At 47.2% G+C, this 12,339-nt stretch overlaps 1 long non-coding RNA gene across 1 annotated transcript in view; it reads left to right on the top strand.

Annotated features, from left to right (window-relative positions):
* Positions 1–781, top strand: part of LOC142924802 (uncharacterized) — a 410,191-nt gene extending 409,410 nt beyond the window's left edge. Inside the window, exon 4 of the long non-coding RNA XR_012941871.1 lies at positions 634–781. This is a non-coding gene — a long non-coding RNA (uncharacterized LOC142924802). The remainder of the gene's footprint in view (positions 1–633) is intronic.
* Positions 782–12,339: the final 11,558 nt, after the last annotated feature.

The following is a 12,339-nucleotide window of genomic DNA, read 5'->3' as shown; positions in this document are numbered from 1 at the left end:
TATAATATAATGTTTATGCAAGAGCCGGGGACTTATGGGACCCCGGGGTCCCACCATAAGGTTCATATGAATGGTTACCTAATAACCTTTGAAACACAGTAATCACTGTGAAGTGCAGTTTCCAATTCTTATTGTTGACTCAATCTCTCTGGCCTTTCTATGCAATATGAAGAAGGGTCATTGCCCGAAACGTCGCTTATCGGATGTTTTCCCTTTTTCAAGGCCCCAGTCCTACTGATGCATGAATTTGTTTGGTATTTGAAATGATACGAAGGCTCAGCAAGTGATTCCTTGCAGACATAAACAGAAGCGATACGCGCCACCCCAGCCACCCATGTCGCGAATCAATCGATTATCGCGATTGAGGGCTCGTGAATAAATTCTAGATTCAACGCCTTGTTTTAAAACGTGAACACAGCCGGCTCTAGTGACTGGAGTGGGTGGGTGTTGGACAATGTGAAACAATGACACGCAACGTATACAAATCTAAAACATAAATTCTTACGCACGCGATCCGGTGTGCATATCGCGATCTTCAGGATGAATGATCACGTCCGAATCAATGTGTCGTCGTTGCTCCCCTAGCATGCGCTCTGCGTAACCCGCTCGTGTTGTTGTTGTTGTTTGCGGCAGAGTTTAGGACCTTCGTGGCCAAGAGCCGCAGCTCCCGAGGCAAAGGAGTGATGGCACGCTTCAAGGTGCCGGACTTGCTGAAGCATCTCATGGAACGATACGGGGCTCCAGATATTCACGATCTGGGCATCCGTATCACCAGCATACCTCTGGGCATTTCCGTACGTGCCGTGCCTGCGTGTACGAGCGTGTGTGTGTGTGTACGTGTGTATGCATTGCGTCGCTTGTTGACTGCGAATTGTATTATTATTGGATGCCTCAAGTTATACTCTTTGGTTCTTTCGGTAAAGTCACGTAGGTATAAAATAAAATAAATCACGACGTTTCGGGCGCGACACAAGCGTCCGTCATCAGGTGATAAAGCCTTGGTGTGCTGCTGAGGCAGACTGTTTTAAATGGTTTGAAATGTGTGTAGCCCATGGGTCATAAAGAAGTGGCCAGGGCTAGTGATGTTAACGTGAGAAATTAGCGTGTAACTGTAAGGTAGGAAAGCGGCCTCCTCCTCGATTTTACGTGACTTTACCGAAAGAACCAAAGAGTCTGGATTCCTGCAGTCGCGAAAGCTTCAAATCAAGATTGCCTCAAGTATGTATTGTTGTTGCCCTTGAGGGGGTTTACTTTCGGAATTAAATGCATTCTTGAATTGCTGACACACAGCCACAACGTACGTGTCGCTGTGTTCACACCTGAGAGTGACACTGCATCAGCCTTTTACCAATATTCCCCCGCCCCTGCGTTTGCCTTACACGGCCACAATGCTGAGCTATCCTCAGTTGCTCAGGCACACAAGTTTCACACCTGTCTCCCTGTCAAGTAAATGTGGTGTATCCTTTTGTCATGCAGTCTGAGACAGACTTCCAACACGACTTCAGTTTTGTGGGTGCAGTGCTGCGACAAGAGCACTGAAGTAACTGCTCGTGTAAGTACATCATGTTAATATATATCGTATTGAAGGCTGAGGCCTATTTTACTGTACCGCTCCTTACAGAAATCTTCTTTCCCGAGTGGTTGTGCATTTGTCGCTTGTTCCAGAGGTTCGCGATTCGATCCCAGGAGTCGCCCTAGTTAATATTGCGGGTGTATTTTCCAAAACTGCATTTCTATATGCTTCATAAATAATGTAAAAAAATAAATCCCGTGTTATTAATGAATGAGGAGGACATGTGTGCCGGCGTCAGAATCAAAATTTGCAAATCTTAACAAGTACTCAGAAATGACTGGATTGGGTAAAACCACAAGTATATATGTTGAACTTCTTTCGCACTGTACGTAGCCAACTGTGCTAATCGGAGGTGTGGAGGACAACAAACTGAACACAAAAAGCAGTTCTAAAGAAATTGTTTTCAATCTAGATTTAAAAGTGCATAGCTCCAATGGCTTCCTAATATCGGAAGGAAGAGCATTCCAGTTGGCCGCAGAAGCCCATCTGAAAGCGAGTGATGCGGTGACTGTCTTTGTTCGATGGCTTGCCAAAAGCCACTGCTGCTAGGATGATCCACTAATCCCATCTCTCGATTGCAATCGTGCATTAGCAGCACACCTTGCATTCGCTGTTGAACCACTCGTCCATCACGTGTTCCATCATCGCAACTACAGCACTGCCCTGCACCTGTGGCCACCACAGTTGCTAACATTGTGTTGTTTGTTTAGGTGATTGGCAAGGCCCGGAAAGGCGAGCGGGAGGCGATGGACCGTGGGATTGCTCGCATCGAGTGTGACATCAAGCAGGAGGTGGAGGGCCGGCCACACAAGATCAAGAAATACCTGTTGGAGTCGTTCCCCTTGCCAGGGACGAGCGCCAATCTTCGCCGACAGTTCACGACACAGCCGGCGGCCGAGATGGTGCTGCAGGTCTTCCAGAACGCCGATGACATCTTTGTGAATAAGCTGAAGAAGGTGGGGCCATGGCGTCTGGACTTAATGCAACAAAATTACCTTGCGAGAACATTCATGCATTTGCTTAGATTTGTCAAAGATTTTCCATAATACATTTGTCCTCGGAATTATTTAATAAGTGATAATCGCCATACGTTTCAAGTCTGTGGATACTTCCACCATTATCAAAAGACTTGCTCTACCACTGAATTAACACTCTATAATATTTAGGGCCATCACTTTCACAAAATTCAGTCACACGTTGAGACAAAAATAAGGGGAGGCATTGAAATCGGTCGGACATCTATGCATGTATCACCCTCTATTTGTCCCAACAGAGTGATATGGCTGCACGTGGTTTGGGTCCTTTGTTGTTTCCACCAACAGTGTGTGCAGGACTTCCTGGGGCAGGTGAAAGGGGACACGCTGGCCCGGAAGCTGTTTCAGTTGGCCCTGGGCTGTAGCTCCCTCGAGACTCCTCGCGACCTCGTGGTCAAGGAGAAACCGGCCGCGTTTCTCGGCAACATCAGCACTCCCGACACCAGACCGCCGCCTCCTCCGGGGAGTAAGGAGACAAATTTGCATATACAGTAGACTCTCGATTATCCGCGCTAATGACGTGGAGGATGGCTGCGGATAATTAAAAATCTCGGATGATCCAAAGATATCTATTTTTTTCCGGATCTCTATGCCACAAACTAACGATCAACCGATCGATGCACGTGCTGGGTGATAACACTTTCCTGCTAATTTGACCAAATCCAATATCGGCTCAACTTTCATGTGACGGACATTACTCTCACGTTCAGAGTGGGTTAGAATGTGCTTCCCTTTACTCTGTGGACCAGAGGTCACTAGAAGCAATGTCAGAGGTAACTTTGTGATGTTCTCTTCTGTGGGCCATTCTCCAATAGGATGGGTTCTGCTGCTCCGGGAGAGATCCGAGTGGATACTCCGTCTCATGACACGATATCGAAAGCACAATCTGAATAAAATGTAGTTTCTTGTATTGTACATAAGGGGTCAGACCACGGAGGACCTTCAGAATGCTGAGTGTGATCTTGAAATTAATCCTGGACTGGTTCGGGGGATAGTTGAACAATTCGAATATTGGGGCGATATCGTCTTGCATACGGGTGTGAGTGAGAAGTCTGCCAGTATTTTTTTAGTCCATCTAGATTTTTGGGTTAGATCATGTAAACATGCACTCAATAATACGCGTTAATATGCACTTTTTATGTGACCTAACCCAAAAATCTCTATTATGGATAATATTGGTCGCGAAGGCCTTCGTGTTAAACTTGTTTTTTGAGTCATCTGGAGAGTGATGATGAAACTTATCGGGAGGCTGTCGATGAGACGTGGGGGGGGGGGCAGAGAGAGAGTTGCAGTTGTTGAGCCTATTGGAGCGAGTTACAGCATCGTTGTCCTCTCCTACAATGGCATTGCTTCTCTCCTTCGCAGAGGTGGTAGCCGAGCATCTCGTCCGTCTGCTGAGCCACGCAAGTAAGATGGCAGAGCCCCTGGGCCTACCCGCGCTGTCACGCGTGGAGAAGCAGCTTGCCGAGCTTTTGACTCGCGCGACCTCCCCAGCCTGGGCCTCGGCTCCTTCTTGGACATCCTCCATCGCAACGCCCAGGTGCGTACGTGGCGTGCGTGAGCCCACCCGCCTCCAGCTGGGAAGAGGCAGTACAGCAAGTAGGTGTACGACACTGCCCGTGCAAAGTTTGAGTGTACTTATCGCCTCCGAGTGGCGCTCAATGTTAAGTTTGTTTCCAAAATTGTGCGCGGTAATATTAGTTTATTATTACGAACTTAAAACTCATTTGTCGATAACTCGAATACGTTTAAGCATTATGTAATCACTACCAATGCAGAGCACAACAAAGTGTCACATAAGATGCATGGGTTTTCTCTTGTAACTCTTAAAAAATATCTGTGAATTTGGCAAACATCCCAAAGGTAGATATTGAAAATCACCGTTAAAATTGAGTGTACAGCGGTGACATTCAGATAAAATAAATGATAACACTATATATGCAAAGTGGACGGGTGGCTCAGAGATCAAAGCGGTGCGTTGGCAATAATGAGATTCTGGGCTTGAATCTGGATTTTGACCGCTTGGGTTGAAACCGAGGTCTCAAGTCTTATCAAGTCGATCATCCGAGTCCAGTCACCAGCGACTGCACAAAATTACAGTCTCATTAAACTTGGGTTTTGCACTTCATTTTCCTTATTCCATCTCTGAAAATAACAATTTCAGCTTGACTCTCGTGCGCCGCACAATCTCATAACACAGCTAATGTGAAAGTGGTGGCTCCTATTGTGTACAAGATTAAAGGCCACCCACCGCATTTTATGACATAGGGCCTGCACGGCTATGCGAGATTTACGAATGGATGATTTATTTGTCTCTTGACATTACGCCGATAGCGCATTTGGAAAACTAAAATTGAGAACGAATTTTGTGTTAATTTGCAAACTTAAATCTGTATTATTTAATCAGTTTTCGTGCACTGCATTGTGAGATGCAGCTCCATGCGTATCGTTTAGCTTTAAGCCGGTGTTTGCCTTGCGGTCGCCTCGGTGTCAACCAACTGATTTTGACGGATTTGTTGTGTCTGTGGTAGCTGTTGGAGGAGACTGGGGTTGTGATCTCTGCCCTGGGTGGATCTGGAGCCACAGCGGGGAACTTCTGCCCAAAGCGCGACGAGCTGCATGGAGTTCATCCACCAGTGCGGCAGCCTCGACACCGCAGCGGTGAGACACGGGCCCCAGTAGGGGCCACAGGGGCGGCTCAGAGATGGGGATAAGGATTTGGAGATATAGGGCGCTCGCGGAAATAAACTCTTCAACTCAAAGCGCCTTACAGCAGCGTCTCATCTCAACCATTCCGTTGCTCTGCGGCAGTCTACCCGAGGGGACCCCCCCCCCCCCCCAATGGCAGCTGTTCCTATTTGGCACGTGGTGCACGCACTACCGGCCTGTGAATGGACATGTCTGCCATTTGGGACGATGTTTGAGTTTCCTACGTGGTTTTTTCCCCGATAAAGTAATTTGCAAGTACTTGATCTGATTTGGCAAATTTGCAACATGATGCGGTTACACGTGGCCAATTATGTTTTTTTTTAATACAGCGTCACAGGATTATTATCATACATTGTGAAACAGATCTCTTTGTTTATGGTGAATAAACTGGCAACATTAACCAGGGCGGATGCTGGGCTTGAACCGAGAACCACCACTCAGCCATGTTTCCATAAATTTGTGCAGTCACATTAACGCTGTTCACGTCATACGCAATGGACACTTTATTATTAGCACCACCTCTGGACCTGTTTGGCTCCTGGTCCATCTTGAGTGGTCTTGTAAGGGCGACGTATTACAGTTTGATTTTATATCGGCACAGCAAATAGCCAATGGAAAACCACCCGTTTTGTGGGGGGGCTCCGAGCTGGCACGGATCGGATGCGCCAGTGGAAAAGGGCTGCTAGCAACTCGGCCGCCTCCAAACGAAAGAGAGAGGGTTCCAGGTCTCTGTTGTTGGCTGTGTGCTCTGCAGCTGCCGGCCGTGGACTGCGCTGTGGGGCAGCACTACGGCGTGCATTCCTGCCGCAACCTTGGGCACGGCCCCGTGGCCAACCTGGTAAAACTGCCGCAGAAGGCCAAGCCCGGTGGCAGCAGCGGCGGTGCCCATCGGTGCGCCGTCTTGTACGAGGAGACGGCGCTGTGTGCTCGCGACTCGAGGTTTGGCAGCCCCCTCCAAAGTGCCCTCCTCCTCACCCCTCTGCACACCTCGTGATCTGCCTGACCGCCACGGGTCGCTCCTCAAAATTGTTGAGTCGGCGACAGACACTTGGGGTTCTTTAATCTTTCACATCAAAGGGTCAGTGAGCCACACCAATATGTCATTGGTAATGTAACTTAAGGATTCAATGTTCAAGGCAAGTGATTGTCGAGACAAACTGATGATTGTGTGTGTAACACCCCTCTGGCAGTCCACTGCCTGATGAAGGCCTCGCCACGTTGCTTTGGTCATGGGGGTTGTTGCACCAAACTTTACCACGCTTGGTGAAGGGGGCGGGGATTAGGTTCAGGACTGGTTCAGATATCAGTCACCACTGACGTTAGCCATGGCTAGGAATCCAACTCGGATCGCCGTGTTAGTATCGCAGTGCACCAAACATTGCAGCAGTGCTTCAGAAATCATTCCGAAGTTGCTTGATATTGCACACAGTTTGAATAAACCATCATTACTTCAGGAATATATATTTTTAGTTAAAATTTTACTTTGTACATGCTGTGATCGTAATAAAGAGTTGTGCTAGTTAGTAGTAACAGCGCAATACATCGGTTAAATCGATTAATATTTATTATTAAGCTGACAATTCACGTATTGAATTGCACGTGTAAGAATCAACTTCTAAAAAATTGTATCTCTTTTCATTTTAATAGTTTCACATTGCCACTGCAGAGAGTCGACATGATCAGTGTAAGTTCAAAAGAACTGACACACCTTGTGAAAAACCCAACGCAGAAGATCCCTGGGTTTGATATTCCACGAAGATCATGGTCCCCCTAAACCGCATCTGCACAAACCATGGCAGATGCGGATACCTGATGCACAAATGGAAAATTAAAAACTCTCCAGTGTTTGACTGTGGTTATCCAGAACAGATCGTACAACGTGAAACGACGCAATAGAAAATTAAAGTCAAGCCACAGTGCGATTGTGACCATGCAACCCAAACTATGCACGATATTGTGAACCACAGTCGTCTGTGCTCCTTCAACGGAGTAGGAATAGTAACCCTACACGAAGTTTCTCCTGAAGCCCTCTCGTCATGACCAGCAGACCTCGGACATTGGCTTATGGCTCCTGAACATGTTGCCCTCATGCGCAGGAATAGAATAGCTCAGGGGTTGGCAGTCTGCGTCTCCCGGTGCCGCATGCTGCTCTTTAAAGACTGTTTGGTGATGTTGTTTATGAAGGACCACTGTCTCGTATTCACCACAGTGCATTGCGCCTCTTTAAATATTGAGTTGAGTAATCCCGGTAGTTGAGAAACTAAGGTAGTTGAGTACCCCGGGAACACGCTGTGGTTCGTGTCGCGTTAATAGCTCCGTACCGTGCCGTGTAACTCACTAAGCAGCCGATTGCTCGCGTGCAGTGGTAGTGCCGTGTTCATTGATAACGCTGCACACTCCGTGCAGTGGTAGTGCCGTGTTCATTGATAACGCTGCACACTCCGTGCAGCGTTGTGTGAGGATGGCTCACTAATTGAAAGGGGAGTCGTAGCTATCGCACTGTGGGGTGGTCATCGCCCTCCTCCCCCTGGGCATGTGCCGTGTGTGTTGTGTGCGTCGTGAGTCGTGGCGATGTAAACCCGGGGTAGCTCCTCTCTCCGTCTCTTCGTTTGTTGCTGTCCCGGCGAAGCTCGAGTTGGTGAGCGCAACGCGTGGCAGATCCGGCTTCACCCGTTCCCACTTCTCCCAGTCAGCGACTCCCAAACCCCCACTCAATAATCGCAGATCACTACCCAGGTCCTTATCAACCAAATGATTTTTAACTAAACTATTTTTTGTATTCTTAATGTATCAACAGTTCAGTTTTAAAGTATAATTTTACCGAGGCACTGTAAGTTTTCCTGGTGTGGACGGTGGCTGTTTTTGCTATTGTTTTACTGCCTTTCTCAAGCTTGGAAATGTATGTATGAATGAAATTGGAACTTATATACTTCATTTATTTACTAATTGACAAACTATTTTTATTTTACCAGGTAAGGCCCACTGAGCATATATAGCAGTTTTTCAGAAGCGACCTGGCCATCGCAAATGATAGCTCAACAAAGTGGCTTATCGTCACGTGAACATTTATAGCAGACAAATATACAGCATGCGTCAGGGTTGGGATGGAACCCACGACCTCCTGCGGACCAGGGGAGGTAGTTAACATCTCCCAGCCACCGTGGTGCCCTGTGGTCACGTGAGGCCTTCCACTTCTGAATGGCTTGCGATGCATATTTGAACATTACTGCAAACGTCTTAGCCTCGTTCATTCGGTATTCGAGGGGAATATTGCCATTTAGTAACTTTGTTTCAAATATCGTGCATTGAACTTTCGATTTTAATTTGCAATGTAATTGAGGGACTGTGCGTTGTCTTGTCGTGGTCTGGTGCTGTTGTTGTGTTGCTGAATTGCCCAAACTTGCATTTGTTGACAAATCGGCAGGAATCTATGTACTTTGTATTTTTAGCAACATACTTACATTTTCTCCGTCTTGCCTCTCATATCGTTTTTGAACATACCTCGCTGACCCGCCCCTACTGGACATATGTGAAAAGAGCTTCATAGCTCATTGGATTCCTCCCGGATGAAAAAAAGATTCTAATTAATCAGTGGCACTGCCAACAACCTGCATCCACACACGACTAAGCACCCCTTGTAATGCCATACACATGGTTTCTTTCCCATAGACATGTAATTCAGCAAATTTTCAGAAATATCTGCTGTATGCGAATTACTCCAGACAAGTTTAGAGTATTAAACGTGACCTGTTGTGACTCGTCTAATGTGTATCGCGTGGTCGTTAGCACAGAAAGATGCGTCTGGTAACGTCCTAATGGACCAAACATCGTAAAAAGGAGGCTGGGTCTGCGTTGTTCAGAGTGACCACCATATACAGGGACTCTTCTACTTACGGACGAGTTAGGTTCCAGAAGTCTGTTCGTAAGTCCAACTTTACTCCTGTCGATTCCAAACATGTTGTACGGCGTGTACACTAAACACAGGGAATGGCTTTAAGAGTTGTATAATCTCCTGTAGACGTAGACGCCACTGGTTCTTCACGTTGTGTAGTTGTAGATGCCACCACCACCATCTATTGCGTGGCGGTTGAAATTATGAATCTCGGTACAAACAGGCAACTGGACATATGGACAGGTTTCTTTGTATCTCTGAGACTTTCTAAGTTGAATGTTTTTTAAGTGAAGGAGTCCCCGTAAATATTTTTGAGGACCACTGGGATCTTCAGTTTAAACCGTGAGTCTTGGAGTCATTGGACCAGAAAGAAGTGAGATAAAAACGACAGTAACATTGAAAAATATGTACACAGGGCAGGGAGGGCCCAACCGCATGATAGAATTTATTTAGCGGTATCGTCACGGTAACAGAAACAGCGCTCCCGAATGAATCGCAGAATCCCGTGAATATTCCGCCTCAGGCGGGAGAATCTCCGTCCAGGCCCGCGTGATGCCTTTGGCCCAATCTTGTCGACGGCATCATCATCATCATCCTCCTCGTTGTTGTTGTTGCCTGGTTGGAGAGCAGGGCCCCGCCTGGCAAATGGACGCACGCGCCATCGTTAGCACGGTCGGCTTCAGTTAGCACGGTCGGCTACGTACGGGTGAAAAATTATTTCAACGTACACACATGCGCGTATTCATTATGCCACCGTCTGCCCCATCGTGCATTCTCGGCTGTGCTTACACTGGTTGCTGCAGTGCACCTCATATGTGTCCGACCGCTCAAATGCGAGGTAGGAGGATGCCACACATCTCTGACTATGGCCAGTAGCGGAATGCTACATTCCTATAACAGGAGCCAATGGTGGTGTATAATAGGATGACCGCTGTTGACTTCCCACAAAATGGGATTCATTATTTGACTATAGCTCGGGTTGATAAATAAGCTGTTAACCTTCTTGACCTGGATTTTGAACTCGCAAGCGTACAGTGATCGTGGAGTGCTCTAACCGCAGCACCTCCAAGTGGGATGCAGTGCAATTCATATATTTATAATTAAGATTTATATTTTTACTAGGAATGCATTTAGCTGCAGATTGGTGGAGATGAGGTTAGGGATAAGATATTACATCCTGTGGAGCCCTGGGATATTTACATCTTCAAGTGAGATGAACTAAAGAGGTGAATGCCATTACAGAATCCTCATTTCACAACTCCTCATGAAACAGATTCCCCGTTCTTACAATACAGAACTTGTCTCATTTGATACAGAACCCAAATTTCATGTGTCCTCAAATTTTTTTACTTCCTCTCAATCGTGAATACCACATTGTGGGAATCAACAGTGGTTGTAATATAAATAGACTTGCCCTTGCTATAGGAATGTGTAATTTACTCAAGTAACTAATTTATGATGATCGATGGTGTTTGCTATATGCTAATTTATATCAGGAGACACATTGTCTGAATGACCTCCCCAATACACATTTTTCTCAAGGTGCACTTCTGCGTGGAGGCTCACTCTTGTCTCGTGGCCGACTCCATCTCCTCCTCCTCCGCGATGACGTCACCACTTTGATTGGGGAATTTTTCAGACAGGCGTGTTACCGCACAGTCACCCGCCGACTCCACTCCCCGCTCCGACTCCATTCCCCAATCCGAGTTCGAAGCCCACTCGCTCACAGAAACTGAGCCTGCAGTATTCTGATTTGACCAAGTGGACTCCGGAGTCTGCTCGCTTGCAGCAGTGACTTGGGAATCTCCCTCACAGAGACAGGGGATTGCCGAGAGGCTGCAGACCACCATCGGCTCCATTTCCTCTTCAACGATGACGTCATTGGAGCTGTCACGTTGATCGAAGAGTTTTTCAGACAGGCGTGTTACCGCACAGTCACCTGCCGACTCCACTCCCCGCTCCGACTCCATTCCCCAATCCGAGTTCGAAGCCCACTCGCTCACAGAAACTGAGCCTGCAGTATTCTGATTTGACCAAGTGGACTCCGAAGTCTGCTCGCTTGCAGCAGGGACTTGGCAATCTCCCTGGCTGAGACGGGGGACTGCCGAGAGGCTGCAGGCCGCCACCGGCTCCGTGTCCATGGCTGGGCAAGGCGGGAAGTTTGCTTGCGGTGGCACGGCCCTGCCGCCCCACAATAATGGGTGGTTGAGGGCCTCCGTGGGTGTGAGGCGACGTTGGGGATCCTACCTGCCAAGGAGGCAAACGGAGGGAGTCAAGTGCCTGTTGCATTCTAAAATCGCTTCATTGAATCGTGGTCTGGGGTGAAATGCGCAATTCTATCCTCAACACTTTTGTCAGAAACGATATTTATTTTAAAAAGCGACGAGATGAAGAAACGATGCCCCGGTGTGACACAAAACTTTGCAGTCCTAGCCCAAACGACACGTGAGGTCTAAGATCGTTTCCAGTAATGTTGATGGAAGACGCAAAGTGATTTATATTTAATTATTTGTATGAGGTGAAATGTAGACAATAGTAACAAGTCTCTTACTGAAGGCACCCGCGGAGAAAATTGATGAACTTTTGATTGCGGGTTCCCAGAACCGCCTTCAAAGACACGGAGCACGGGACGATCCGTTTCCCGTTGACGACGGGGCGATTCTTTTTGTCTGTTTATCGGAGAGAGAAAAAGAGAGAAACACTGAATTAGTTGTGGCGATCAGTACAATGCGGCGGCGGTCCTTAACCCTCCAATTGCGATGTTTGCAAATATGATTCCATGTTGGCGGTCGACTACAGCCTGTCATCCCTCCAGGGTCGATAAAATTTGTAACCGTTTGTGAGACGTTTGCAGTAGTCGTGTGGAAAGGATGGCTCCTAAGCGTTAAAGTGAAATTCCCACTCTCAACTCTGGGCCACCGGAGGAGACGAGAACCTCCTGATACTTGTTTGAGCAAGGAGACACTTTGATGTTTATTTGAGTATTATATTATTATTTGCATCACTTGGAGAGGATGGTAATTTGTTGTACAAGCGTGCTTTTAAGCATAATATATTTCTCAATCAAGGACCCACAGTTTGTGTGGAGGGTTGTTCTCTGTGGATGTTTTGTACTATGGTAGAACTGCTCT

Source organism: Petromyzon marinus, chromosome 17, assembly GCF_048934315.1.
Source record: "Petromyzon marinus isolate PM22_M1 ecotype Great Lakes invasive population chromosome 17, UKy_Petmar_22M1.pri1.0, whole genome shotgun sequence".
Lineage (NCBI taxonomy): Eukaryota > Metazoa > Chordata > Hyperoartia > Petromyzontiformes > Petromyzontidae > Petromyzon > Petromyzon marinus.
This window is presented reverse-complemented; position numbering and strand designations above follow the sequence as displayed.